Consider the following 24780-nt stretch of genomic DNA (forward strand, 5'->3'; position numbering starts at 1 on the left):
ACCAGCTCTGTCTCAATGCCACAGTCACACTGGAAAATGAGGAAAGGCAAAAATGAGTGAAAGAAGAAAGCAAAGGTTAGTAATAATTGCAGCATGATTTTTTTTCTTCATTATTACATATGAGCAACCACTAGAACCCATGGTAGGCAAAGTGAAGACAGGTCATTTTAGATTTTATCAATCAAAGTTTCAAGCAGATTCAAAATAAAGAATGAACAATAAATACTCTTCTTGTCCATCAGTTCATATACACATGCAGTTGAACAGAAAAACAGTCAGCCAAATGAACCAGCCTTCAATAAAAGAGAGTTCCAAACCCAAACTTATGAAACAGCATGAATTAACTCATAGTTTTCCTTCGAGCCTTTCATTTTGTACATCCTGGTGAATTTTCATGAGACTGTCCCAAAGTCTTTGATAAACTATTTCATGATGAAAATATATTAAACATGCCTTTTTTTTTTAATTAAGTTTGAAACAAACAGTCTAATGTCTAAAAATATAACCAAGAATCTTTAAAGTAATCCAAAGAAGCATGGCTTTTTAAATTCTGCAGATTTTATCAAATTTCAATAGGAACATACACCATTTTTATTTTATTTAGTACTATTGCAGCCTCTTTTCTTTTTCCCCCCCAAGATCCTTTGGCAACAATAAGCTTATTTGTTTTCCTTTTATAAAATGGTCAGATTCTCTCAAGACAATTAAAAGGAACCATGCTGTTTGAAGTAACACTGCCATTATCCTGCCAATGAGCCCTCGTAATCCTGAGGTTATGGTAGGAGCAAAAGAATTTTAGTACAAGCAATGACAGCCAGTCCCACAACTTCTGAATGTGCCATGTCAGAAGAAAATTGCAAGAGGATATTGCATCCATTAGGATTATATCCTTGAATCATTTGAAGGTTAATACTTTCAAAATAAATAAAAGGTCAAAAGCAGGTTTGCATTTCTCAGGTGAAAGGCTCAGACCATGATCTCAGCCAAAATGGCTTAGAGTTCAATCAAAGGCTCAAAACACAAATTTACAACAGAAAAAAAAAATCATTTTGACTTATCTAATTTTTTTTTAGGAAGAAATTAAATCTGAAAAATATCAGAATGCCAATTTTGCACCCACTTTCCACATGAAGCGTCTTACCTTTTTCAGTTTGAAAGCACCCTTAGGTTTCCACATTTCTTTATAAATCTGAAACTTAGCAAATCTCAAAATATATCATCACGTGTTCTCTTTCAGTATTGAAATCAGGGGAGGGATTGGCTGGGCACTGTCTCAAACCGCAGCTAGTTCTTTCGCAGATTGTGTGAAACAATATTTACATTATTATATTTCTATAATATTAATATTTCTGTTTTTATGTTATTATGCTGTGTACAAGCATAAACAGGCAGTGCTACGTTTATTCCAAGCCTCTGGGCAGTCACACCCCAGCTGCAGTGTGAGCCGAGGCTCCAGGATCCAAGGTGCCAAAGAGCCACCACATCCCAGGCCACGGGACCGGAGCATTAAATTGGAAATACCACTTCAACTGTAAAACATTTGCCTCTCCCCCACGTTACGTTATATATTTGTTTCAGAGAGGTATTGAAATAAATATTTACGCAATCAAAATGGCCACGTGCGCAAACATACTCCCGTGTGGGGTCGTCTCGAGGATGTTCCGACCACGTAAATTTTGGGCTCGTTATCTCCGAGACTACAGCGCTGGCATTGTCCGAACCTAAATTTTTAAACGTGGCCATCACGTGGCTGAAGTTCAAAACTGCATCTTGAAATTCAAGCAGAGGTTTTGTGGGGGCTGAACGAGTGCCCGTGAGGCCTCAGGAGCCGCCGGCTCACCTGCCCACACAGCTCGGCCTCCGCCAAACCTTCCACCAACACCCAAAAACCAAACCAGCTCTGCAGTGGATCCCATCCCACTGCCACCCTCCAGCCCCAGGGGCTGTGGGGAAAGAGTGTAGCGGTGTCTGAAATCTGGCTCTGTCACCACTGACCTTTAGCAGGAGAGAACTTTCCCTCAGATGAGAGAAGCTTTCCCTGAGGTGTCGAGAGAGATGCTTCCCCTCAGGTGAGCAGGAGAGGGGTTTTCCTCCTGACAGGAGAGCAGCTTTCCCTCAGGTAGCAGTACTTTTGCCTCAGATGAGAGGAGAGGATTTTTCCCTTGGGTGACAGGAGAGTAGTTTTCCCTCAGGTGGCAGGACAGGAGTCTTCCCTAAGGTGACAGCAGTTTTCCCTCAGGTGACAGTAGTTTTCCCTCAGGTGACGACATTTTTCCCTCAGGTGGCAGGAGAGAAGCTTTTCCTGAGGTGTCATGAGAGATGCTTTCCCTCAGGTGACAGTAGTTTTCCCTCAGTGCTGAGCTAAGGTGAGATGGGACAGAAATCCCCACTCTTCAGGTTTGATATATATAGATTATATATAGGTTTGATTATAAACTCTTCTGCTTCATCTCCCTCAGCCATCATGCTGAAGAGGAGGGCCGTTTCCTTGCCATCCCACTGATCCAATGGTCCTTGGTCAGAAAATTCCTGAGGGCTTTAATGCTAAAGTGCTGGTCCAGTCTCAGGTCCAGGAGCTCTTTTGAGACCTGGATTGTATTTTACTGCCATGTTGCTGTTTATTTTGTTGTCATTTTTCCCCTTGTTCAGAGCAAAACACATTCACAGAGGAAGGAATCACTCAGGGAGGGACAGAAGATGGGTGTTATTCATGTGATATTCTGTGTGTATCAGCAGATCAAGGGAAAGTACCCTTTTCTGCTTTGATAGATATTTTCTTTTGGTTTTTACATTTTGTGCTGTTGTTGAGAGATGAGTGAACTTCACCTTTTTTCCCTGAGTTTTCTGGAGTTTGGAAAGGGTTAAGGGAGATGCTGCATTCAGTGTATCGTCATCTTGGGCACTGGCTTTTTCCACGTGGCAAATAAAAAGTGATTTAGCATAAACAGCTAAAAAAGGGGAGGAAGGGGCTGCAATGTGAGACATGCAGTCATTGTCAAAGATTTCCTTTGCTAACTGTTACTTTGCAGATTTAGCAGCCAACATTACATGGAAAATGTTGGAGAGGAAGGAAATTATTCCATTCAGTTTCTGCCATTGCTTTTATCTTGGTTCCCTGGGGCTTTATGGGGGCAAATTGTAGTCCAGGCAAGAAGAGCTGGGAGGCTGTGGAGTCTATCTGGCATTAGGCAGTGAAGCTGAGGAAGATATTTTTAGTGAATTTACTCAATACTGTGATCAGTGGTAGTTTATAGCTCAGGTATCAGGCTCTGGGTCCCTGCCCAATGTTGTTTTACTTTCACTCTTACTTATAAACACATCTACATCCAGATAAAAGCTTCTTTGTAAATTTTATTTATTTGGAGGTTTCTGCATGTGATGGAAAAGCTTTAAATGGTAGATGCAGAACTAGCTTTGGATCTAGACAAATTTCGCATTCACCAAAACAAATTTGAGCCAAATTTAGAAGTAGTGCCATATGACGTGCTCTTGGGGAGTGAGAGGTTGGCTGTAGGCCCAGATCTGACAAAGATCTTTTGCACATTTTTATCTTTATACTCTCTGAATAGTCTCACTGATTGTTCTGTCAACCTGAAGTACTAAAACATCAGCAGGCTGGTCTTTAAGTTTTAAAAGATTGATCTGTGAATCAAAGAACTTTTTAAAAAGGTATTTTTTAATTTGCTTTCTGTTTGCTGAGCCTTAAGGAAACATCTGTGTCATGTTTTCCAGTCTTTTTCTTTGCAATGACAGAAACTCCATTTTTTTCCCCAAAATGAATCTGGAGGTTCTCATGCAGATTTATGACTTTCAGAAATGAGATTTTAGGCAGATATCATTGTAAGATTCTTGGTAGGAACTGAGAGAGTTGGCAACACAGACGACACAACAGTGAGCATCGAAGCCCTTGTTTAAAGCTTGCAGAAAGCCTTGGATCACAATTTCTTTGGAGCCAGAGCCTTAATTGTATTGTGGCTGAGCGGTGCACATGCAGTTATGTGTTAGACTGTGTAGCTTCACTCTTCTGCTGCCTTGAGAATCTGCTGCAGTCTTTTCATTGCACCAATTTCAGTCCCTCATGCAGCTGGTCCAAGGAAAGTACTGGTGAATTAAAGATAATTACAGGCCAATGACTGATGCTCTTACCCTATGGAAATCATGGGGAGTGAGTAAGATGGCAAAGATTTTGATTTACCATTGAAGCAAGTGTCTTTTGGAGAAAGCCAGCATAACCACAGCAGCAACAACAACAAAAAATACCATGGAAATTCTCCGGATAACAACCAGAAAATTAAATGTTGTGTAAACGAGGACAACAAAATTGGCGTGTAGCTGGAAACAACAGAGAAGCAAGCATTCAAAGGGTATTATTCATGTATTTTAATTAAAAATTAAAGCAGCTTAGGGGCTGACCTAAAGTGCTGGCAGTGAAATCAAACCAAATCCAAGAATTTTCTTTTTTTTTTAAACGTACACCACTCAGCAGCCCTAGCTGCCATCAGCCAATGCTACTACAAGGTTCTACAAAAAGTGTAATTACACAGTCTCTGTCTTGATTTAGTGTGACAGACAAAGGGTGAGTTTTACACATGGAGAAATACAGCATAAAAAAGCTGAGGTTTTTCTCTGTGAAACAGAAAATATTTCTGGGAGGAGCTGAATACAGATCTCAAGTCTGAAGGGAATATTTTACCTATAAGAGTATTTTTGCTGGTCACTTTTGTGACAATCCACACTGTTACTTTATTATGTAATGGAATATTTTTATTGCAGTTTAATTAAAGGGGTCAGTTAAATACATATTTACCATATATTTTTATCACAATATATCTCTGCCATGTTTTCTGTGTCTAGATGTCCACTGTAATCATCGTAGATTCCCATGGAAGGATGAGACATGGATTGCTACAGGGAAAAGCAATGCTGTATCTGCCCAGGTTGGTGCACATTTGAACACAGGTAGCAAAAGCTGCATGCAGTTTGAGTTGCACAAATTAACATTTATTAAAATAGTTGGGCTATTAAAATCTATTTTCATAGCAGGCAAGTGGACAAAGGGAAATGAAAGCAGCTTTGCTTGGCCTGCAGGACACAGATAAACAGTGAAGCAAAACTCAGCCCAAAATCCCTGTGTCCATGGTCAGGGCTTGCAGACAAAGTTAATGAACTGTCAAAAATATATTGTGATAGCATCTATGTCTTTTCAAACTGCAGAAAATGTGTTTTCCCTTGCAAGATACTATCTTTAACCAACCTTCCTCTAAGCTTAATTGTCTACAGATTGTAATTACTGATCTTCTCAGACTGAGCCTTCCTTAAGTACCTCCTTCTTTTGGAGGGGACTGTGGGCCAAAGTGTTACAGCCTCTTCAAGTGTCCTGTGTTGGTACAACCCTGGCATTGTGTAGGACTGGAAAGGCCCTGGTATAAAAGTGATTCTGCAAAATATTCCTTCCAAAGATCCTGATTTTTTAAAACTTATTCAGGAAAAGGTAACTTCTCCAAAATTCCTTGGGAAGTTTTCTCACGTCTAGACTACTCCAGAAAAAACTTTCAGAATGAAAAATATCTGTGGGCTGCAAGGCTTGTTCCAGGGCTCATCAAACACAAAGACTTCCTTTGACTTTAGGAACACTGTATTAGATTGTTGAAGGCATCAGAAATGACCTTGGAACCGTTTGGGAAAGGTACCTGCTGTGTCAGACAAGTGGCATAGGACTCAAAATTCTAAAAGTTTGACCCAGTAGATTTTTGGCTTCATCAGGTCGCTTGGGAGAGACCCATACCAGGTTCTTTACAGCCATTGAAGAGAAAGCCTAAATCATGTTTTGAAATGCAAGCCATGGCCTCTTGTATAGTCTGCTCTGTGCAGACAGAGCAGTAATAAATGGTTTTTGGGACAGCATATTTAGTTTAATTGCTACTTCACTCAACAAAACCCTGATAAAATCCATAATAAGCAAAGCAACACTCCATAAGCTTTTTAATGGTTGCAATATAAAGGGATTCTCATTCGTCTTGCTGGCATTATTTATAAGAAACCTTCTCCTACATATAGGTTGGGGCTTAATTTCAGCATTTTATGGCCAGTCCTGATTAAACAATGCCCTATATTGTAGCCACTTTATTAAAACAATTGGAATATGATCCTATTGTAATTTTATATAATAATATTCTTGAGAACTACTTTTTTAATGTTACTGTGATGGTGGCAATTGATTTGCAGTTGCTCAGCATTCTGGCACCTGCATACTTAGTGTATATATATATATATATATTTATATGTGTGTGTGTGTATGAGTATTTTTAATGAGGGACTGGATACTTGCCAGATTAAGGACCATGATAAAGGGGATACATTTCAGTCCAATAATATAATCTAGTCAAATATTGTAATCAACTCTTTGCAGACTGTTGGGGTTTTTTGTGTAAAGAGGTGTGATTTTCATTAAGATCTATCTTACATATAAATCACCAAAACAAGTAATTTCTTAGGCTGCAATATCTAGAAGCAACAAGAGCACAGTGAACATTTTCTAAAGTAAAGTATTTCGAAGTTTGATTTTTTTCTTCTCTTACTTAGATACTGCAAATTATATACTTTAATATATAACTTTGACTTTGAAGAAAGCACTTAATACAGAACATGTTATACTTTAAGTTAATATATTAACATTTTTCTCATCCAAAATTGAGGCTGAGTGGGAAAATCATCAGAAAATAAACATTTTTTAAAGAAGATGAAATCTGGTTTAATTTTGTTTTCTGTTTGAATTTAGCTTGAGATTTTGCAATCCTTTTATAAAACTAACATATTGCAGAGGAGGACTGCTATTTTTAATTTAAACTTCATCTCCTTATAAACCACTTTTTTATCGTTACCTCTGAAGTCTGAACTGCATTTCTTCAGATGGTGCTTTCATATATTTGATGGCGTGTAGAAAATATTAGTAAATAATTTAATGTTTATTTTTAACAAGAAATTTCAGAGGCATCTCGTCTGACTTGGTAGACAATCTCAGTGGCATTACCATGCTGCCCTCTGGAGTACACTGACAAAGCACCACATGGTAAAAGTTTTATAGGCATCTGCTCTTCCTCATGGCATCCAAGAAAATTATCACTGGAAAAAGGATACCCTTGGCGAAGCTCTTTGAAAAGCAGGATGAGTATGGAGTGTTTCACTTCACTTAGCCCAGAGTGTTCTGGGCATGTATCATGTTTTCACGGGTTATATGTTACTATGTAGGATTTCATCCCTGGCTAGACCCCAAAGTGTTTGATTAAAATATAAGTGATTATTGCAGGATCACCTCAGTGCTTGTGTTCTAATTCTTCAGTGTAGATTTCAGTGTTTGGTTTAGAATCCCCAGACTGAGGTTTCTCAGCAAAACTGAATTGTGTCATCCAGAGGTGCAAGAGCAGTGTCAGACTGTCTCATTCAACCCAGCTCCTGTGGCTCCTGTGTAACCTAAGGATCAGAAGTCCTGGGATTCTACCAGGAGAAAGTAGGAGGTATCAAAGACAATAATAAAACACATCATTTTTCTTCACAAGCTCAAAAATCCCTGAGACATTTGGAAAACATATGCATCTGTTGTTTCCTAAATTAGTTCATCTTTCTCCAAGATGTGTCTTGTGGAAAAATTAGAAACTCCCCTTCACTCCTCCCTCTTCCCCCTACCCTCCCCAGATTGCTTTAAATCCATATAAGAATGAAAACAAAGGTCAGGCATTTATGTTCTTGCTAAGTTCTGGAAAAAATACCCAAATAAAGCAACAACATCAACAAAAAAAGAGTGAATTTTAGGCTCAGTTTGAATTACTTTAATATCTTTTGAGGAATCTTTTACTTAATGTAGATATTTAATAGAAAGATTGCCAGTTGCAGCTTGTATACAGCTGGAAGTGGGGTTAAAAAACAGCACAAGCAGAAAGTACAAGAAACACCTTCTTTATCCTGCTTCTCCAATACAGATATATATATATATAATGTATATAATTTATGTTCATTTCTGCATCCTTTCTCTGCTTCCACAATAGGAAACAATGCACAAACTAAAAGGAAAGGTTGTTATCTTCGAAAGTGGTCTTGGGGACTTTACAGCACCTGGGAGCAGCTAATTAAACTGCTAGGACTCATTAAATATTTTAAGCACTTTTCCACTGCCAGTCAACAGGAATTAGGTACCTTATTTCTTTAAGTCCCTTTTTAGTGCAACAAAGTGCCTTTCTTTAGGTGCCTAAAGACTTCTGAAAATCTAATTTTCTCAAGTCCAGAGTTCCATATCAGGCAAAAAGAAGATGTAAGCCAAGTGACAGGAAGGGCAGGTCAGATACAGACTGGCAAGTCAGGAACAATTTAGGTCACTGAGAGGAGTCTGCAACACTCACTATGGTGAGAACATTAAACTGCATTTCAGTATAACCAGGTAAAACACCATATATGTGGGAAAAGCTGCCTGTGGAAATTTAGGGATTCTGTAGGGAAACTGCAGAAGTCCCCAAGATGATGGCAGTGTTGGAGACATCAAAGCATTAAGCTGGTAGGGCATGAAGAGAGAGGTAGTAGAGCTGAGATGGACTCCAAATACCATGAAAAACCTGGGTAAGGGGGCATTCCTGGACATTGAGGGAGTTGGATTTGAATTGTCACTGGAGGAGTGGGGGGAGAGAAGGATGACTGGACACACAGCTGGTTTTTTCCAAAGAATATCACCCCCTCTTACAAACGTTAAATTAAATAGTTCATTACTTCACAGCCATATTGCATAAGCAGCAGTGTAACTACAGGTGCTTCAAATGTGGAATCAGAAGTGTCCTGAACACTGCAGCTGTTCGCTTTGGGATTGGATCTTCGCTGCCCGAATTTTCCTTGGATAGCAGCTCAGCTGGGAAATGAGTGATGATCTGGTTTTGATGATTGATTGGTGATGGAAAAGGAAGGGAAGTAAGCTCGGGTGTCCTGCTGTTTAAATCCTAAGTAGACAGTACAGCCTCCTTTATGCTGTAGTTTGTCCTAGTAAAAACTCACTCTGACTTTTTAGAAGGCTTAAGATTCTAACTCCCTCTGGCCATTTTAGAAATACCACCTTCCATTAATAATCACTAATGGGAGAAAGTTTAATATTACTAAATAATTGTTTGGGGAATATATTCCCCATACAAGTGAGGACTTTTTTTGTGTGTGTATGACCTGTATAGTGAAAAAACCCCACACTATTAGTATGTCTTAACTTTTTCTTTTTTTTTTTTTTTTTTTTTTTTTTTGAGAAAAGATGGCATCAGCAAATAAATCCACAATATCCTGGTAAATATTTTTAAAGAGGATCCAAAAACAGATCAGAGCACAAAAGTAGCTTTACTAACAGCTTCTACTAAGATTAAATATATATAAATATATGTATATATCTCCCAAGACAAAATACACAGCTTCATATAATCTGCTAAAGAGAAAAGTAAATATTTTGCAACCACAAATGAAGTCAAAGCATAACATTGTGGTGAGACTTAAGAGGAGTTAACAGACCAAAATGTCTCATTATTTCACAAATTATAGCAGCATGAAAAAATACTCCTTTAGTTTCAGGATACTTAGCTCTGTTTCATGAAATAAAAATATGTGGTTAAAACAAAGCAGCGTTTCAAGCCCAGCTCGGGGATCTGGCTGAGCTCAGTGTGGTCGGTGGGTCGGCGTGAGTGGCACCCAGGCCACACTTCAGGGATGACAAATGTGCTGCTTTCACACTCCCTGGCACGTGGACAGAGCTCCATGCACACGATCCTGAGCCCAAATGGAGGAGCAGGACCTTCTTGGTGACACAGTTAAAGGCTTTTGGTTCCTTTAGCTGAGGGTGTGGACTAAAGCATTAAGGGCAGAATTGCCTTTGGTGGCCCTGACCTGGTTTGTAGTGGGTGCCCAGAGCCAAGTCCTGCCCTCAGCTCCACCCTGGAGCTCCCCTGAAGTCCATGGCGGTGCCAAGTGTAACTGAGGGAAGAATTCAGCTGTTCAAATACTCCCTGGTTACCAAGCCAACTGGCAGCAATTGCAAGGGAATAATAGGAGTGTTGAGGGCAAGAACTGAGGAGCCTTCGCAGGGCGGTCTGGAGATCTGCACAGTGCTTGTCTGCAGACTGTCTGGCCTCCTGAAGTCAAAGCTATTAGTTTTTCCTACTTGCTCAAATGTGCTGCAGACAAAAAGAGCCTTTCACTGGTGAACACTGATAAATGCCCACCAGCCAGGGCTCCTGCATCTCTCAGTGCATTGTGGCAGCGACCTTTTGTTTGTGCCAGACCTAATCTTGAAGCTTCCTGGGGCAGAGAGCAGATCTGAATGCATTTCAAATTTCTAACACAGTCAATCATTGCTGTTATTAATGAAGTAGAGCTGAGTAGCTTCCAGGCTACTTAAGACACAGACAAACCCATCTTCTTGCAGCACAAGTTACTTATTTAGTGCTTCATATTACTGAAATAGGGGACAGGATTTCTGGCTCATACAGCGATTCCCATCTGAGGGAACCAGAGATTTTTTTTTTTTTCCATTTCACAGATGAGGAATCAAGATCTGGAAGTATTTGTCTGAACTCATATCAGAAGAAAGGAACCAAAACTCTGGTGTCCTTAGCTGTAGTGCCCTTGTATGTCACACATCAAAGGGACACTTCACATGCAATATATAAAGACCAAACTCATGCATCCAGTTATCTCTGGAAGAAAATATACAAGCAGTTTTCTACAAGGAACTATATACTTCAGTATTTAGAATTTGAAGCCAGAAATTATTCAATATTTCAAATCTGCAGGGAATGTGAACTAGGAAGAATGTTAATCTCTTAAGCAAGGATTTGTCCATTTGATTCATAAATAAATTTTGCTTATCTAAAGCACTTTCTTTCCAAAGATAGAAAACTACAAATGGTTCAAATGGGAAAGACTGATACATGCAATGTCTCAAACTTGGCCTCAGTGTTTTCAGCATGTTGAAAGCCAACACCTGAAGGTGGGAGGGCAGAGACACTGGTACTCAGCTGTAAAATGAGCCCATTTTAATTATGCTAAAAGATCCTGTGTCTTCAAATGGATGAATGTCATTTATTGAATCACTCCTCATTGAAGAAATTGCTTTCTAATTATATATTTTCTCTGGAGAGAAGGCCATCTTCAATAACCTTTTTCTATTTTCATTGAAAAAGAACATTATCTTTCAATTAAAAAAAAAAAGAAGGATGGAAATTAAAACTGCCTTTACAATTCCTTTTTTTTCTTGCACAGGAAGAGAGAATTGAAAGAAAAAACCCTATTTAAAAGAAAGGAAACAGTCCATTCCTTCCTCACTGTCCTCTTAAAAACAGAGCAGGGCGGTCAAAATGAGAATTGCTGGTTTTTAGAGCTGTTTTTTAAGCAGGATACTCTCCACATTCCAGCATGAGGAGGACCAGTCTCAGGTGGCTGATATGGTCAGAATTACACGGGAGTCAGAGGAGGAGTGATGATTTACACCAGCCATAGGATGGACTCAGAGACTATAATGTTGGGAGTTGGTTTGTTTGTTTTTATTGTTTTGGGGGGATTTAGCTGTTTCAGTACCATCAGGATTATATTTTAGAATCTCAGTGCTGAACAGTCCACAGTTTCATAACTCTCTGCATCTGTTCCTGCAGAGTGGCCAAAGGTCAATAGGAATTATTAAAAATGTGAAGGGATGGAAAGAGGGAGAATTCTCTTTTTTTTCCTGTGCCTGTTTTTGTGCAGTGCTCTGTGCCCAGAGAAAAGAAACAGCATAAAGACCAAGTCAGCCATAAAGGTGAGAGGGTTCGTGTAGAAACAACATTCATAGGCATAAAAACCCCAAACAAAACTCTACTTTATACCCAGCACAGATTCTAAGACAACTGAGCAGCTTTTCTGTGGCCACTGGAAGTGTCATCATTTCATCCTCACTTTGCAGAGTTGGCTGAGAAACAACTCGAAAGCGAATCCTCCCACACTCCCACTGTAACAGAAGCTGCATCCATATGATCTGAGCCCAGAAAACACTTTGCCCACAGCTCTTCTGGCTCCTGACAACCTTTAGAAGCCTCTGTATTCATAAAGTGGACATGGGACACTGTGAGGCTGGAGATAACAAGCACGTGTGGGATATGATATAGCAGTTCACCTCCAACAGGGAGATGAACACCTCTCTCTGGGGAGGAGAATATCAGAGATCCAGAGGAGAGTCAGCATGATCTGAAGAGCAGTTTGGAAGATGGGCAAGGATATGATCTATCAGTATAGTCCTCTAAGCATGTGTCCTGAAGTTTTAATGGTATGTGATTGATTTTTTTTTTTTTAATCTGAATTTTAAATCATTTAATCATCATCTTGAAATGGCTTAGGATTTCATAAATAAAGACATTCTTAGATTGATATGGTTTTAAAGGTTGATTTAAAAGAGCCTTTTCTATCACTGAAAGCATGAACATGGGATATTTTAATCAAACAAGGAAGGTGTTATTTTCCTTAGAGTCACTAATGAGAAATCTAGAGGAATAAAAAACTCCAGAGAATGCAAACTTGTATTATAATCATGCTGAGTATATTAGAACTGCTAACAGTGTATAAGACTGCGTGGTACACTAATCCTGGTAAAATACAGTAATGGCAATCAGCCACTGTGAAAAAGCCAGTTCTGCAAGTACAATAAAACAGAAGCAGCAATCAGTTTCCCATGAAAAACATCCTTCCTGGCAGATACAACCCAGGAAATATCTTAAATATGCAGACAGCTCACGAGTGCTCTGATCTGGTTGGAGAGAAATTAATTACACCGTAGATAACAAATACATCCACTCTGTGATGTGGATGATTCACTTTAAAGTACCCCATTTATTCCAGTACATCGAGCTGATTAGCAGGGAAAGCACAAAACATTCTTGGCAAATATTAGTAATTTTCTGATTGTTGAAGTTACTTACAGTGATGGTGAGTTTAGTGAGATGCTGCTGGAATTTTTCTACAAAGGACACCTTGCTATGCTTCATTCATGTGGAGCAGTGAATAACAGGGAACGGGTGGAATCTTCAAGAGAAAAAGAAAATCATAAAACGCCCACCGTAAAAGCTAATTCTCTATAAATAATCTCAATCAGGAAAACCTTTGCCCCTGAGACAATCCAAGGCTGCCTTTTTAGTAGCTCTTTCCCTTGTGACAAGAGCAAACTTTCCCATGCTACAAATCATTCCCATCTCTCTTTTTGATATAATCTGAAGAAAAGTCATCCTACCATCAGAATGTGCTCCATTTTTTCCAGGCTCAGACAGGGACATATCTGCATATTTGGTTGGTAAGACTTGCTGAGCTTAGAATCAACAGTTATGATCTTTCTGGCTGGTTTTTGCACTCCAGACCAGCGATTTCATTTTTGTAGTTAAGTCTTTGCTTAATTGTCTTCAATTCTGCTGATGTTCTTTTGGATGAGCTTCTTTAGTTACCATTGTGTTGCTTAGTTTATGTGACATCAGTTGTATTGTAGAAGAAACGTGTTGGTCTTTGCCAAGAGGATGTAGGAATGAGTTGCATGGATTTAGTACAGTAGTGCTGTTTATTCAGGAATTGAATATTTGTTTTCTATTTCCTTGCCTTTCCTTTAATCTTGGGAAACGGTCTGGCTAAATCTCTTCTAGAAGCTGATTTTAACTAAGTCTGATTTGTGAACAGGGCTGTTTCCTACCCGCTTCAGCAGCCTCTCTTCCTGTCTCTCATACCTATCATTAGGTCACAGAACAAACCCAGCTCCAGATCCATCACTAACAGCTTCCAGGATTGCTACTTCTGTTACTCAGTTTCTTATTCCATTGCTGTGGTTGCAACAATAGGAAAATGTCTGACTTGAAAGCAATATTCTTGTACTAAAGCATACCAAGCTTGTTTTGAAGCTACTTAGAAAAAGCAAATAGTTTTTCTTCAGTGGGAAATAGCTACATTTGCTGTTGCTCTGGCCTTATGTACATTGCAAAGAAAACAACCACCTAAGGCCAGGTTTTTAGGTGCTTTTTTTCACTCTTTAGTAGCCTGAGGGGAGATGAATTCTTTGCCCAGCCAGGAGACTTGTGTGCCTGGTTTGAGTTACTGCCTGCATGGGTTTGCACTGCACAAGGAATTCCAGTAATAAAAAGCTCATTCCAAGCCTACATTATTGGTCATCCATCCCGGGCAGATGCTGGAAGATGTGAACTGACACTGGTACTAGGAAGTAGAGAGTGTGGTATCAGAAGATCCTGAATGATGACTTGAATAAACATGGAGATGGGAAAGGGACCAGAAAGGGGAGGAAGAGCTCAACCTTGCAGGCCTTTGCTCGAGGAGGTCATTTATAGAAACATCACTGCTGCATCTTATGAGAACACAGAGGCCACGATCAGCTCCTGCAATCACTGCAGCACTGAGGATGACTTGCGGGTTCAATGGTAAATCCAAGACAGGATTGATTCTGGGTTGTTCTTATACAAAACAGTGCAAAATGACAACATTCCACTGGTTTCTTTGTTTTATAAAGGTCATAAAACGTTGGTCCAATGCAGGGCAAAAGGAAATGAAGATCTGATCTGTAATCTGCTTCTTATAACACCAGAGGGCTGTTGCAGATCTCACCAGCACTCCTGGTTGGTATTTTTATTAAATTCAAGAAACAAATGTTACAAATTTGACTTGGATTTTACCATTTTTAGCATTCCATTTGCTATAGGGTGAAGTTGGACTGAAGTGTATTTTGCTAGATGTTATTGTAGGGTTCTTGCACGTTGCAAGAAAGAAATGCATAGAAATAGAAAAAGATTCATTTTGAACTATAACAATGGGTTGCTTTTCTCTGTGCTCTCCTAGAAATTACTCTGAAGTATTATTCTTACTCTAGTTGCAAGCTATGTGATTCAATTAACTGGAAAAGAATGACAAAAAGAATAACTTCTTATAGTGTACTTTGACCAAATGGGGAAATGGAGGTGGCTACCTAATTTATGTAAAGTTTTTTATACTAAGAGGCTGCCACAAACTTCTTATGAAAACATGAATGGCTGCATCAGGTGGTGTGACATTTCATCCTTTGTCAATACAAAAAAACAATGTTACAATATCACATTTTGATATGATATAGAATTTGTCAAACTACTTAATCTCGGTGGGACAAACCATGAAGATGCTATTCACTTGCTTCAGTAAAAAGGAAAGCATAAAAAAAACCTTACAGGTTTGATCAAAAAAAAAGCCCTGAGAGAGAAAGTTATGTGTTTCATTTTTACCTTGAGCCATGTTTGAAAAAGAACAATCTTTGAATCCTTTAAAAAATTTAAATTTCAATTTAGACTTCTAATTTTACTCTTAGGGCTTAATCAGTTGGTTACTTAAGTAAGAAGAGGACTTTTGAAGATTTCAGTGGATACTGAATGAAGCTCATATTTACTGCATGCATTCATATATATTCCATATATTATTTATTATGTATATTCTTATATATTACATTCATTATGTTCCATCTTGCTGTGGAATATACTATAAAAAAGAAGAGGGACTTTTCCCAATACTGTCCGAAGCGAGTGAATGATTATCCTGACCTTTCCAGTTCCTGAGCAGCACCTCTATTCTGAGAAATAATAATGAGTTTAAAATGAGAGAAATGCAGAAAAGACTTTTTCATGAGCCTTGCCCTGCAAATATTTTAACTGCACTGTTCATTCTGGTTACAAGCCATGCTTGAAGTTCTCTTAGCACATTTTGAAGTACTGGCCCAAAATTCAAAGCAAGAGTTTAATGGACTCTGGTAGGTTTTGGATCAAGTTTTGAACTATTCTGGGATGAATATTTTTTTGAATTTCAACTTTCCTCCTACTGCACCACTAACAATTACAGTTGTCAATAAACATGAGATCCTCTCTGCTGACAGCCAAAGTTATTTTAGTCACATCCTACCTAACAGTGCTCAGAGTCCTTACAGTTAAAATATGTTTTTCCTTTGGCAGCCTTTTTTTGTGGTTCAGCATCATTTCCCTCCCAGTGTTTTATCAGCATCCAGAAGTTGGTCTCATAAACCAAAACTTTAATTATCATTCTTTTCATTATGAGTCAAGGGGCTAAATATTGACCAAGAAATTGCCTTATTCTTGAATGTTGACAAATTTTTCCCATATGATCTCAGGAAAACCTTGATGGGAAACCATCTGTAGGCCACCTGAGAGTTCTGGGTGTTTTATTTAATAGAAGGAGAGACAACCCAATCCTGGCTGGGGATTATTGGCTCATTGAGCAACTCCACTCGTCTGATGTCTCTGAAGATAATAGTCTTCACTTTTCTAACACAATTTCCATCATGCCTTTTGTTTGACTATGGAGCTTTCTCACTGTTGCAATCTTATTTTACTCTATATATATAGTGGGCAGATCACAGAGCCTGACCCAAAGTCTTCATGTCACTCAACAGAATCCTAAACTTCACAGATCAACGGATAGGAAATGTGATCTTTTTGTCTAATGCTTCCATGTGTAGTATGAAAACATTATATTTGAGTTGTGTGGCCGAGGCTGAGCCTGCTGGACGGCACTAGATGGCAGTACCATATTGCACTTCCAGGGAAATCATCCCCTCACTGCCATTGCTCAGCTGGGCTGGGAAATGTAAACTGAGTGCAAAATAGAACCACATTTCTTCCCTGAGTTTGTTTTGGTCCACAGTCTGAAGTTGATCTAAGCTGCCCACAAGCCCCATTTCTCATGCTGCACACAGCACACTCCCCTGCAAGGGACAGCTAATTTTATGGATCTGCCAAGAAAACTGTGGATATTGTGAGTTCAGACACCAGTAAAATCAAACAGCTTTATGTATATCACATTTAGGCAAATCTACCATCATGCAACTGCATTGAATATTAGATTAATGTGAGTAATGTCAGGGACATTCCTTGATTCCATGAATTGATTATTATGAATAATATCCTCAAACAGGAACAAATGTCTCTTCCTGATTTGATGCACATCAGTAATGTTTTCCAATGGGGCATTTCAGTGTTTGTTCCTTGAAACCATCAATCTTCTGCACAGGAATTAGACCCATATGAAAGATGGTGTAAAAAGAAGCGAATATTAAGTGACCCTGGCATGGACATAGTAAACTATTAATAGAATTGAGTGAATAATCCCATTCAGCCCTGCTGAATCTAAAGGCTGGATTTCTAACCCTAAATGGGATTAGCAAAATTTCCAGGCTTTTAATCCATCTATTGCTATTCTTTTAAAGATTTGTCTCTAGCAGTCCAGACCCTTTGAAAGATTTCTGTCATTAAAATGTCCATGACCTAAACAGATTTGGTTTGGGCCTTAATGGTAATAAAATATTTTTAATTTAAAAACCTTAGATCACAATGAATTATATGCAAGTTGAATGTACATTATAATCTGCCTTTGTAAATGAAAGCAGAGGGCAGCCACTGCAGATGCAGTGCTGGGGATTTTGCACTTTCTTAATTTGTTTTAGAATGGGCCCCTCTGAAACTGCCTGATGTTCAGCTGCACGTTAGGAGATTGCAAAGCAGAGTGTTCAGGAGGGAGAAAAAATATTTTAGGATGTCACCTGTTGCAGCACTGCAGGGAAAAGTCAGGCATTTAACAGTTTATTTGTCACCCAGGGAAATTTCTTGAAGAAGGAACAAAATATCTGCAGAACTTTTCAAGAAGGATACTTGTCACTGTGCACAATTTGTGGGAGGTCTCACAGCCTCACACAAGCCTTGCTCGCAATTTTATAAGCAAGAAGCAAACGCTGTTGCTAAATTCGGAGAAGAATGGCCCCAGCCTGCTCGGTGATGGCACAGCCCGGAATTTCCATTTTCCAGGGAGCCTGTTTTATACAATCGTCACCACTGGGTGTCACCAACCAAAGCCGGGAACTCTTCACAGGCTGTTTTAAATCAGTGATGAGTGCAGGACTTCACCCTGGGTTTCCAAGTGGCAGTTGCAGACTGGAATTAATATATCTAAGAACAAGGTTGGCAGCTCCTCATTTTGCTGAGTTTCATTATTTGGGGAGGACTTAAAACTTCCAGTTTCCAGCTCTCAGTATGCACTTGGGTTTGAAGCAGTTCTGCAGTATTCAAGGTTACAAAGCCAGCCAACAGACTTTCAAAGCTGCCCGAGGGACATGTTTTGTGTGTGCACGTGTCTGTTCGAGTAAGGAGGGAATTAATGCTATTTTGAAGGATTTGTGTTGAGGTTTCTGATTCACTGAGACAGTGAAACTGCAGGGTAAGATTCCTGTATAATATCTGCTCCAGAACTGACCTCTGTGTGTGATTCTCACATAGACCTGAGGGTCCTTCCTAGGAACTGATACTCCCAACTCAGAATTTGCCTCAGTATTTTCTTCAGTAATGGCCACATCCTACATTTTTTTCCTACACAGAAATATTAGAGATGTACTTTAGTCTCCGAATGGCAAGAATTAGCAAAATAATTATGTTTTCTTAAGCCAAGTAATTGTGTTTTTTCAATTTTTTTTCTGATGTTTTTCCAACCTGGCATGAAACATCAGGAAAGTATCAGGAAAAAGGAAACCAAATGCTGATGTGACTTCTCAGATTAAAAAAAAAAAAAAGATGCTGTGTCTCTGTTGGTCCTGTTTCCCAAATCCCTGCACAGACCATGAGCGGTGTGTGCCCACTGGTGCCCTTGTTTGTTCCATGGTACCTGTGGCCCTTTCCAAAGGCTTTGATGCTCCTTCCTGGCTCTCCTGTGTTTGGGTATCCAGTTTCCTGTAGTCTTTCCTCACTCCTAAGCCCTATTTACTGCCCTTTTCCAGGTGCTGCTTTGCCCTCAGTTGCTTCCCATGTAACTGTACCATGCCTCTGTGTGCGTAGGTATTTGTGCTTTTCTTCCCCTCTGCCACATTCCAGGCGGTGATCCTGCTGCCAGCTGACTCACCAGGCTGGGGACACAAGGTCACGCTGTAAGACAACGAGGCTGCCAATTTAGCAACATCATCCCCTGGATCAGAACACAGAGGTTTTGTTTGTCAGCATCCTCAAATTATCAGGATCTGCTGCCTCAAGCCCATTAAGCAACGATCGCCTTTCCTGTGGGTGTGTGGTTTGCTCTCGAGGTAACTCTGCTGAAGCCAAAGTTAGGGTAATACTAAATATATTTATTTCTATTCTAAGATTCCCCAAATTTGGTTCCAAATGAGATAAAGTAGTACTTGAAGCAATCTTGGTGATTGGGCTGTGGTCCTTTGAGATTGCTGCCTCCAGGGGGGATTTAGTCCATTGCCAGGCTTTGAAGAGATGAACATTTTTGCACCTGGACTGTGCTGTCCTGGGCAGCAAATCTTCAGCACAGGCAGAACCAACCCAGACCCATGAGGAAAAGAGGCAGGATTCTCCTAAAGGCTCTGCTTATAGGGAAGCAGTGCTATGGAGCAAATTCAGTGTTAAAATTCTTAAATAGCGTGAGAGGGGATGAACATCAAGCGTGCCACCCAGCTGTGAGTGGAGGAAGGAGTTATTTGCTTCTGCAGATTTAATGCTTTGTCTCTGTTTTGTCCACAGTATTAACTCCTTTCCAGCAGTGGAAAATGCTGTTGAAAAAATGTTAAATCGTTTCACAAAAGTAAAAATACTATTTTCCTTATTTTTCAACGACAGTTGGAACATTGTCCCCATTTCCCCCCCAAAACTGAGGATTTATTTTCCTCATTGCTGTACCTTTCTTTGCATCTTTCTCTAGCCCATCATATTTGTAATAATTAATAATTGAAAAGTGGGAAGAAAATGAGGTGGGAAAAGCTTAAATGTTTTGTGTTTGCATTTGAAACAAATCCATTAACTATTTTTAATGTATGTTTGAAAACCAAGTGAAAAATCCAAACTAATTTTCTGCTTATTTATGTACTTTACTCCATGACATTTCACCAGTACTTGAAAAAAAATTGTTTGAGGGACAATGTAGGTGATGTAGACAAAACCACAACTTTACTTGATAAACAGCAACTGACAGGGAGGAATCCAAAGTGAAAGGCTCAGTATTTGTCCTTTTAACCCACCGAAAAGCACATGACAGCAGAACAGCCTTCTACAGTATTTGCAGTTTCCTCTCATGTCCCCAGTGAACCAGAGGAGCTCTGTGGATGCTTCACTACCAAAAATAGACCTCACTGTCACTGGGCTTTCACTCTTTTGATCTCTGCTGTGGAAACCACTGATGGGGTGTTACTGAAACTGCCATTCTGAGGGGTGAAAAAAAGGAATCTTTTTTGTTTCCCTCCTTGTTTGCCGCTGTAGGGCAATGAACTTACAATTACTCACAAAGAAAACAGTGTTGGAGTTGGAGCCTCTGTGCAAGGCAAGGTTGGAGCAGTGCAGTTTTTGGGTTTTTTTTACCTTTCAAAATATCAGGAGAAAACATGCAAAAGTTGATGCTTTCTTATCTAGAATTCTCTAAGAACTTGGTGTTTCCATCAGTGCAACAGTGCTAAACCAACACAGGTTTGCAGTTCTACAAGTCAGAGACAGTCCCATTTACTGGGACTCTGTCAAACATTGATTAGTTGGCCCAGCAAACCAAAATATGCAATTTGCATATTTCAAAATATGTCCCTGCTTAATGAAAAGAAAGACAAATGTACCTGAAAAAACCTCTGCCCTGTTGTTTAAATGGAAATTTAAGCAAAGATTTTATTATAAAATATAGTGAATATACTTTATTACATCATTTTAAACCAAAATCATATTCTGTTTTCAGAATGCTGCTTAAAGCTGACCAACATGATTTCATATTTTGTACTGTCTTTGCAGTCCAGTTTTTTATTCTTCCCCCTCATTTATCTTATTTCAACAGTTACAAATTCCAAAAGACATAATTCTTATTCCCACAGAAAATACGTATCAAGAGATCCACGTCCATGTTCTGGGGATGTGACCAAGAATACGTGCAAGACTTTTACACCACGGTAAAATGCACGAGCAGCAACAGGCATGAAAAGAATTGATGGGCAGAAGGAGATCCTTGGGAGAGATGTTTGTGCTCCCACTCTGGAGCAGGAAGCATGGCCAGGTTGGTAGCTCACGGGGCTACGGTGTCAGAAGGTCAGATCACACATTAGGATTTGGGCTCATCCCAAATGTTGACACAGTATTGAAGGGGGAAGGGAAAGGGAAAGGCATGTGACAGTAAAGGACATTGTATTCAGCAGTAAATGTTGATTGGAAATATCCATCATTGGACCTGGGAGAGGAAAGGCCTCTATAGAATCAACACAAAGGTTCTTCTTCTGTCCCTAAATATTGAATTAGGCTGGTAACAAGCACCAGATCTGGTGAAGAAGACTCTACTAAACATCCTTTAATAATAATTTAATTTTAATTAAATGTGACTGAACATATATTCCCATCTGACAAAAAGAGAATCCCACCATGCATAAGGCTAATATTTAGTGAGTGCCCCTTGGCTCAGCATGCTGGCCTGAAAAATACTGTGCTGTGACAGTTCAGGTAAAGCCAGAGGATCACCATGGAATGCTTAGATATCCTAAACCTGCATTTCATCTTCTCTTTTTATTACATCTCAGCCTGGCCTGGTTGACCCTTTCCCAGCTTTTAACCTTTCAGATCTGATCTGCAGCTGTTGGATGCAACAGGAAGTGAACAGTAACAACTGGCACCAGCAACATTTCTGTGAGTGTGCAGCACAGCCTCAGCTTGCCTGCTACTGCTGGCCTTTTCCAAACACAGTCATCATGTTTTCACTCAATAATGTAATCATTGTGATACTAACCTTCACTAGCAAAAATTCAGAAAGTCTGCTTTCATTTAATTTGAATTTCCCGGATTTCTCCCCAATTCCCTACCAATAATTTTAGTTAAAATAATAAACTAAAGCAATAATGCAGCCCACAAGAAGCATCTTGCCAGAAATGTGTATGTACCTGTTTCTAATACAGATCTTGATTATAGGTTTTTCATACACTTGTGCATCTCATTGTATCTCAGTTCAAGTCCATCTGTTAAATAACAGCATTTGGAAAGAAAATAATGCTGCCTTCTCAGAAGGATTCACACTATAATCTCCTGGATTTATTAATATTCAAATTCTTATAATAATTCAGCTTGGAAGGGACATATGGGATCATCTCATGACCTGGTACAACTCACAGCCCGGCTCAGCACCAAATTTGAAGTTGGCTTTAATTTCAAGGTCAGATAAATGGCCCAGGGCCTTGTGTCCCCCTTAGCCTTGAGTATCCCCAAAACTGGAGATTTCACAGTCTCTCAAAGCAACTTAGTTCATTACTGATAATGATCACTTTGGAAAAAACTTCCCTTATATTGGCATAAAATATTCTGAAATCTACTGACTATAAAAAAAAGGTGAAGAACAAAATATTAGTTCTCTACTCAGGTCATATTTTCACAACAAACTTTCTAGCAAAGATATCGAGCATACAGAGTTACTAGTCTGAAAGAGAAGATGGGTTAAACACATAATTGTGAAACACACTTTATGCAAGGGAATGATTTCTATAATGTGATGCCTATAATTGCATTTGATGATCTGCCAGGTATTTCTAGGCCTGTCTTTGCTGAAAGACCTTAAAGGATCCTCAGATTACTTGTTTGTTCTTAATCTCTAAGTTGTTCCAAATGGATTTTAAAGTGATTTTTCTAAATTACTGATGTGTCTGCTTGCCATTGTAGTGAATTAATCAGGCTCATTATTCAATGATAAAGCTTTGAATTTCATGGTTCCTAGAACCACACCTCAAGTGTTATCAAGGGTCAGTTTATTCCCATGTTAAAAGAAAAAAATGAGTGGAAGGCAATGTACTCTTTCACATACCCACCTCACACTCTGAGACAAAAGGCCCTTCCAGTGTCACAGTAATTTCCTGCTGGAAGAATGTTCCTACTGCTTGGTTTAATTTGAATAGTTGAACAGCATCATGAGCCTTTCACAGGGTAAATGGCCTGGCCAGGCAATTTTGGCTTTTTGCAGGATCCACTCAAATGTACAAATCAATTATATGACTTCCATGCTGAGAAAACACATTAACTTTAAAATGCACAGCAGTAGCCTGGTCTCAATAAAAATATTTAAAAGCTACTCTTAAACTATAACTCCAAGTTGCAGTTGAATATGAAATATCTATTTCCAGCCAATTACACCCAATTTCTATCCTGCTTTGGAAGATGTATATGCATTAGGAATATTAAAAGCCAAACCCCCCACAGCTCAAAGTGAAACAGGGAAAGACTTAAAACCTTTCCAGACATGCTCAGGCAGAAATGCAATGAGCCTTGTGACTTCCCAGCAGGCATCTATTCAAAGTATGTGCAGCACATAAGTAACCCTTGGCCTTCCATATTGCAGAACTGCCAAACCCCCAAACTTGTCATTCTAGGAACAACACAATCTATTAAAATGATTAATTCTCAGGCGTTTCTTCCATAGATTAAGAATAATAAAACAATTAAGCTTGGGGCAAAAACTGACTCTTCCAGGGTCACAAGGTCCACCAGAGAACCTCTTGTGCCTCCAGTGATGAAATAGGCCTTAGAAAAATACAAAAATATGCATGAAATCTAGTGAGGACAGATAAAGGCAAACTCACTTAAATCTGAGTATTACAGGTACTTGTGTTTACACTGCAGGAACAGCTTTCAGTTTAACATGTTGCACAGCAGGGAGGCAGGAAATTTTTCACAAGGCTCAAATTATTACGTGTATTCAAGGCCTTTCAACATAATTGGTTATTATGACAGATTCCACTGAAACACTCACAGGATGCAGTTCTTACTCTGGAAATGAAGGTTTCCAGTGGAGAGTTGTTCCCATGTAAAATGTTCCTGTCTCACAGCAGGATTCCAGGATACATTTATAATTCAGATTCCAGATGAGAATAATTGTTTATGGTCAAGTTCTCAACATACAGGGAATACTGAACTACAGAGAAAGATGACATTCTCTTTATATGCGCATATATGTAATCCCAATTAATATGCTCACTGGCAGGTGCAGAGAATAATTAGTAGGATGCTTAAACACCAACTTTATTTATCTTGCTGATCAGGATTCCTCCTAAGTCTGCAGTTATAAGCCAGAGCGGTAGGAAAAAAAATCAGCAAAACTAATCTTGCTATAAAGATTTGTTATTTTTTATTGCTCCTCAAAAAGCAGTTATCTTCCTTACAGTCCATCTGGATTTACAGTAACTCTCCTCCTGCTGTAAGCCTTCCTTTCTATTTTTGTATGGAAGTTTTCAGTGTCTTTTAACTGAGATGAGTGAAAACAAAGTTTTCTGTGTGAAAGTCGAGTAGTTTCCTCTGATCAGAGGACTACAGTGAGACAGTAAATTTGGTTATGAACTATCCTCCTATTTATGCTCAGGAAGGAATTACTCTCAGCTAAGTGAAATTTAAGTATCATTAGATCCCTTTTGAAAATGTTCTTTATAGACAGAAAACTAACATATTGGGAAACAAAAGTGTTGGTGGGAAGATACATCATCTACTACTATGCACTAATATCAGAAGTCTATGTTCCTGTCTTCCCACATTTTTTGTTCCATTAAATTATAAAAACAGCCAATGACCTGCTTGAGAAATGAAGCATCAACCAGATGTTTCCTGAGCAAAGAAGACTCGTGTTTCCCCTTACACACCATCTTCTGAGGGGCAGCACCAGTGACTGGGAACCCGACATCATTCACTGTGTTGACTTTGGGTTACTGAGAATCTTTCCTTTCCTTACCTTCCAACTCAA

At 39.2% G+C, this 24780-nt stretch overlaps 1 protein-coding gene and 1 long non-coding RNA gene across 4 annotated transcripts in view; one reads left to right on the plus strand and one right to left on the minus strand.

Moving 5' to 3' along the window:
- The window catches only part of ANKFN1 (ankyrin repeat and fibronectin type III domain containing 1), a 132086-nt gene extending 130066 nt beyond the window's left edge, over nt 1–2020 (minus strand). For all 3 annotated transcript variants that reach the window (XM_039390183.1, XM_039390182.1, XM_027749544.2), the window contains exon 1: nt 1996–2020. The gene's annotated coding sequence lies outside the window, so the exon portion shown is untranslated. The remainder of the gene's footprint in view (nt 1–1995) is intronic.
- Nucleotides 1887–21113, plus strand: LOC114003043. Its single transcript, XR_003546091.2, has 3 exons — nt 1887–2069; nt 4855–4937; nt 20897–21113. It is a non-coding gene; the product is annotated as an uncharacterized LOC114003043 (long non-coding RNA).
- Nucleotides 21114–24780: the final 3667 nt, after the last annotated feature.

This window comes from Pipra filicauda, unplaced genomic scaffold (assembly GCF_003945595.2).
Source record: "Pipra filicauda isolate LSUMZ 115617 unplaced genomic scaffold, ASM394559v2 scaffold80_size11013439_pilon, whole genome shotgun sequence".
Classification (NCBI taxonomy): Eukaryota; Metazoa; Chordata; class Aves; order Passeriformes; family Pipridae; genus Pipra; species Pipra filicauda.